This window comes from Loxodonta africana, chromosome 8 (genome assembly GCF_030014295.1).
Source record: "Loxodonta africana isolate mLoxAfr1 chromosome 8, mLoxAfr1.hap2, whole genome shotgun sequence".
NCBI classification, from domain to species: Eukaryota; Metazoa; Chordata; class Mammalia; order Proboscidea; family Elephantidae; genus Loxodonta; species Loxodonta africana.
The window spans coordinates 132,574,883-132,581,663 of NC_087349.1; positions in this window are offsets into that span (position 1 = coordinate 132,574,883).

The following is a 6,781-nucleotide window of genomic DNA, read 5'->3' on the forward strand; positions in this document are numbered from 1 at the left end:
AATAATTGAGCTCAATAATAAAAAGACAACCTAATTTCTGAAACAGGGAAAGGACTTGAATAGGCATCTTCAAAGAAGATATGCAGTTGGTAAATAAACACATGAAAAGATGTTCAACATCATTAGTCATTACCAAAACCAAACCCAACACACTGCCATCGAGTTGATTCCAACTCATAGCGACCCTATAGGACAGAGTAGACCTGCCCCATAGAGTTTCCAAGGAGTGCCTGGCAGATTTGAACTGCCAACCTCTTGGTTAGCAGCTGTAACACTTAACCACTACGCCGCCAGGGTTTCCCATTAGTCATTAGGGAAATGTAAGTCAAAACCTCAATGAGATGTTACTTCACACTTTCTAGGATGGCTATAATTTAAAAAAGACAGACAATAACAAGTGTTGGGGAGGTTATGGAGAAATTGAAACCCTCATACACTACTAGAGGGAATGTAATACGGTGCAGCCAGTTTAGAAACAATTTGGCAGTGCCTTAAAATGCTAAACATATTTGTCATATACCCAGAAATTTCACTCCTTGGAGAATTAACCCCACATGTCTATCAGTTTGTTGTACTGTGGTGGCTTGCATGTTGCTGTGATGCTGAAAGTTATGCCACCAGTTTTTCAAATACCAGTAGGGTCACCCACGGTGGACAGTTCGTTTTCAGCTGAGCTTCAAGACAAAACAAACTGGGAAGAAGGACCTGACAGTCTACTGCTGAAAAAACTGGCCAGTGAAAACCTTATGAATAGCAGTGGAATATTGTCTGACATAGTGCTGGAAGTCGAGCCCCTCAGGTTGGAATGCACTCAAAACGTCACTTGCGAAGAGCTCCCTCCTCAAAGTAGAGGCAACCTTAATGATGTGGGTGGAGTTAAGTTTTTGGGACCTTCATTTGCTGAGGTGGCACGAGTCAAATTGGGAAGAAACAGTTACAAACACCCATTAATAATCAGAACGTGGAATGTACAAAGTATGAATCTTGGAAAATTGGAAGTCATCAAAAATGAAATGGGCTGCATAAAGATCGCTGTCCTAGAGAGCAGAAATGGACTGGTATTGGCCATTTTGAATTGGATCATATGGTTTACTATGCCAGGAATGACCAATTGAAGAAGAATGGCATTGCATTCATTGTCAGAAAGAATGTTTCAAGATCTATCCTGAAGTACAATGCTGTCAGTGTTAGGATAATATCCATATGCCTACAAGGAGGACAAGATAATCCAACTATCATTCAAATTTATACACCAACCACCAATGCCAAAGATGAGGAAATTAAAGATTTTACCAACTTCTGCAATCTGAAATTGATCAAACATGCAATCAAGATGCATGGATAATTACGCAGGATTAGAATGCAAAAGTTGGAAACAAAGAAAGATCGGTGGCTGGAAAACATGGCCTTGGGGATAGAAACGATGCTGGTGATCACATGATACAATTTTGCAAGACCAACAACTTTTTCATTGCAAATACCTTTTTTCAATAACATAAATGGTGACTATACATGTGGACCTCGCCTGATGGAAAACTGAGGAATCAAATCAACTATATCTGTAGAAAGATGATTGAGGAGCTCAGTATCATCAACCAGAACAAGGCCAAGGGCAGACTGTGGAACAGACTATCAATTGCTCATATGTGAGTTCAAGTTGAAGCTGAAGAAAATGAAAACAAGCCCACAAGAGCCAAAGTGCAACCTTGAGTACATCCCACCTGAATTTAGAGACCATCTCAAGAATAGATTTGAGGCATTGAATACTGATGACCAAAGACCAGGCAAGTTGTGGAATGACAAGGACATCATACATGAAGAAAGCAAAAGGTCACTAAAAAGATGGGAAAGAAAGAAAAGGCCAAAATGAATTTCAGAAGAGACTCTGAAACCTTCTTTTGAAAGTTGAGTAGCTAAAGCAAATGAAAGAAATGCTGAAGCAAGATGGCTGAACAGAAGATTTCAAAAGGCAGCTTGAGAAGACAAAGTATTATAAGTAAATGTGCAAAGACCTAGAGTTAGGAAACCAAAAGGGAAGAACGCACTAGGCATTTCTCAAACTAAAGAAAAAATTCAAGCCTTGAGTTGCACTTTTGAAGGATTCTACAGGGAAAAATATATATTTTTTCAACTTATTTATTTTTTATTGTACTTTAGATGGAGGTTTATAGAACAATCTAGCTTCTCATTAAACAATTGGTACACATATTGTTTTATGACATTGGTTGCCAACCCCAAGACATGTCAGCACTCTCCCCTTCTTGACCTTGGGCTCCCTATTACCAGCTTTCCTGTCCCCTCCTGCTTTCTAATCCTTGCCCTTGGGCTGGTGTACTCCTTTAGTCTCCTTTCGTTTTATGGGCCTGTCTAGTCTTTGGCTGAAGGGTGAACCTGAGGAGTGACTTCATTACCGAGTTAAAAGGGTGTTCTGGTCAGGGAACACAACAGAGAACCCCTGAGGGAGCAGGAGAGCAGTGGGATGCAGACCCCAAATTCTCATAAGGCCAGACTTAATGGTCTGACTGAGACTGGAAGGATCCCGGTGGTCATGGCTCCCAGACCTTCTGTTGGCCCAGGACAGGAACCATTCCCAAAGCCAACTCTTCAGACATGAATTGGACTAGACAATGGGTTGGAGAGGGATGCTGGTGAGGAGTGAGCTTCTTGGATCAGGTGGACACTTGAGACTATGTTGGCATAGTCTGGAGGGGAGAGGAGAGGGTGGAGAGGGTTAGAAGCTGGCGAAAAGGGCACGAAAAGAGAGAGTGGAGGGAGAGAGCAGGCTGTCTTATTAGGGGGAGAGTAATTGGGTGTGTAGCAAAGTGTATATGGGTTTTTGTGTGAGAGACTGACTTGCTTTGTAAACTTTCACTTAAAGCACAATAAAAATCATTTAAAAAAAAAAGGGTGTTCTGGGGCCATACTCTTAGAGTTTCTCCAGCCTCTGTCAGACCAGTAAGTCTGACAATCTCTATGCTTAGCAAATAATCTGAGAAGCTGGACCATATGAAGGAGAACATGGCATCAGGATTGGAGGAAAACTCATTAACAACCTGCCATATACAGATGACACAACATTGCTTGCTGAAATATTTTGTGTGTGTGTGAGTTAGAATTTTATTCTACATTTTTCTCCAGCTCTGTCTGAGACCCTCTATTATGATCCCTGTCAGAGCAGTTAGTGGTGGTAGCCAGGCACCATCTAGTTGTGCTGAACTCAGTCAGACAGGGGCTGTAGTACTTGTGGCACATCAGGCCTTTGGACTAATCTTTCCCTTGTGTCTTTATTTAGTTTTCTTCATTCTCCCTTGCTCCAGATGGGGTAAGACCAATGAAGTATTTTAGATGGCTGCTCACGGGCTTTACAGACCCCAGACACTACTCACCAAAGCTGAATGTAGAACATTTTCTTTTTAGGCTGTATTATACCAATTGAGCTAAATGTTTCCTGAGACCCTGGTCCCCAGTAATTTGGACCTTTGGGGAGTGTGAAAGTGTCTATGGAACTCCCATTACCTTGCCTTGGACAAGTTGTGCTGGCTTCCCTAGTATTGTGTACTGTTTTACCTTTCAGCAAAGTTACCACTTGTCTATTGCCCATTTAGTGTTTTTCCATCCCCATCCCACCTCTCCCTCATAACCATCAAAAATTGTTTCTTTTTGTGTGTAAACATTTTCGTGAGTTTTTATAGTAGTGGTCTCATACAATATTTGTCCTTTTGTGATTGACTTATTTCACTCAGCATAATGCCCTCCAGATTCACTCATGTTGTGAGATGTCTCGCAGATTCATCACTGTTCTTTTGTGTAGTCTACAGGGAAAACATTGAACGACTCAGGAAGCATCAAAAGAAGATGGGAGGAATACAGAGTTACTGTACCAAAAAGAATTGGTCGACATTCAACCATTTCAGGAGGTAGCATATAATCAAAACAGATGGTACAGAAGGAAGAAGTCCAAGCTTCACTGAAGGGAATGGCAAAAAACAAGGCTCCAGAAATTGATGGAATACCAACTGAGATGTTTCAACAAACAGATCCAGTCCTGGAGGTGCTCTCTGGTCTATACCAAGGCAGATTCCTGGACAACCAACTGGAAGAGATCCATATTTGTGCCCATTCCAAAGAAAGATGATCCACCAAAATGCAGAAAATATTGAACAATATCATTAATATCATACACAAGTAAAATTTTGCTGAAGATCATTCAAAAGCAGTTGCAGCAGTACATAGACAAGCTGGATTCAGAAGAGGATGTGGAATGAGGGACAGCATTGCTGACATCAGATGGATCTTAGCTGAAAGCAGAGAATATGAGAAAGATGTTTACCTCCAATTTATTGACTGTGCAAAGGCATTTGACTGTGTGGATCATAACAAATTATGGATAAAATTGAGAAGAATGGGAATTTCAGATCACTTACTTGTCCTCATGAGGAACCTCTACATAGACTACGAGGCAGTCATTTGAATAGAAGGAGGGGATAGTGTGTGGTTTAAAGTCAGGAAAGGTCTGCGTCAGGGTTGTATTCTTTCACCATACTTATTCAATCTCTATGCTGAGAAAATAATCTGAGAAACTGGACTATATGAGAAGAACACGGCACCAGGATTGGAGGCAGACTCATTAACCTACAATATACGGATGACACAATATTGCTTGCTGAAAGCAAAGATGACTTGAAGCATTTACTGATGAAGATCAAAGATTACAACCTTCAGTATAGATCACACCTCAACATAAAACAAAAATCTTCGCAACTGGACCAATATGCGACATCATGATGAACAGAGAAAATATTGAGGTTGTCAAGGATTTCATTTTACTTGGATCTACAATCAGCACCCATGAAAACAGCAGTCAAGAATTTAAATGAAGTTTTGCATTAGGCAAATCTGCTGCAAAAGACCTCTTTAAAGTGTTAAAAAGCAAAGATATCTCTTTGAGGACTAAGGCGCGCCTGACCCAAGCCGTGGCGTTTTCAATCACCTGATACACATACAAAAGCTGGACAATGAATAAGGAAGACCACAGAAGAATCTATGCCTTTGAACTGTGGTGTTGGCAGAGACTACTGAGTATACCATGGATGCCAGAAGAACAAACAAATCTGTCTTGGAAGAAGTATAGCCAGAATGCTCCTTGGAAGTGAGGAAGTGAGACTTTGTGTCATGTACTTTGGACATACTATCAGGAAGGGCCAGTTCCTGGAGAAGGGCATCATGCTTGGTAAAGTAGAGGGTTGGTGAAAATGAGGAAGATCCTCAATGAGATGAATTGACACAGTGGTTACAACAATGGGCTCAAACATAGCAATGATTGTGAGGATGACACAGGACCAGGCAGTGTTTCATTCAGTTGTACATAGAGTTGCTATGAATTGGAATTGACTTAATCGCATCTAACTACAACATTCCTATAGGCAGCCTTTCAAATGTGTAGATTATTCACTGCAGCCCTGTTTTCAATGGCAGAAGTTTGGAAACAACATAAATGTGTATCATCATAAGTAAAAAGTGGAATAAGGACAAATACAGATATGGACAAATCCTCCAAGATGCATTATTAACTGAAAAATAAGGCAGGGTGCAGAACAGTTTTTGTCATGCCTTACCTTTTGCTTAAGAAAAGGGAGGCAGACAGGATCTATTTGCATTTTCCTAATATGCATCAATTAATTCTGAAAGGATGCATATAAAACTAGTAACAGTGTTTCTTATGGGAGGGGAAATCAAGTAAAAAGGAACAAAGATGCAAGAGAGTTTTCACCTTATATTTTCTAATTTTTAACCAAGTAAATGTGTTATGTATTCAAAAATTAAGTAACTCTAAGTAAATAAACATATATACACAAAGAACGAGCCCTTGAGACACCTGAGCTTGCTGTATATTCATATACACGAAATTCGTCATGTTCAATTACTATAATTAGTGAACTACATCAATAAAGATGAGCTATTGGAGGTGACTCAACCTGTTTTGTTTATATGATGCACATATATGAAACAGATGGCACAATTAAATGGGGTCAGTGATGATAACATAGTGAAAGGGCTAAATAGTGGGTGAGGTGGGCTTCAGGGATGGTGAAATTCTCAGAAGCTAGTAACAGCAGGGTGCCATTACCACACCTAGGCCTTAAAGGGCTTAGGGAGAAGGTAAGAGAGTGCTCTCCAGAATATAAAGTGACAGACACTCTGACCTTTGGTAGAAGAACACAGCCAACTCACAATGCTCTGTCAGGAACGGATACCCCAACCTCACTCCCTTCTTGTTCCCCACTACTCCTCTCCCCAACCTCAAACCAATGTTTCCCATTGACTAAACTCAACCAGAAGACAGAGGTCAAGGGAGTCCAAATGTTGAAATCCAGAAAGATTAGCCTCTTGAAGCACAAAGAAGACTGGGGAAGAGTTGGCAAATAAAAAATACTCAATCCTCCTTTTTTTTTTTTTTTTTTTTTGGATAGTTAAATTGAAAAACTACAGTTTATGAAGACTATCCCTATACAATATTGGTAAAAATGAGTGATGAGTATATGGTTGAAAGAGCTATCACACATGCTAACTCTGTCAATTAGTGCCTGTTAGTTTGAGCTATGTACAGTTGTTCCAAGACAAATATTTGAGATAGGTGATAATATTTTGTCACCAGTTAAAAAAAAAAAAATCACTTTACAAGTAATGACCAAACAATCAAGACCATAATCCAGCCATCATCCTATCTGTCCCATGCATGCTATACTGTATTGTGTGTAACAAATTTGTTGGTGACCATAAA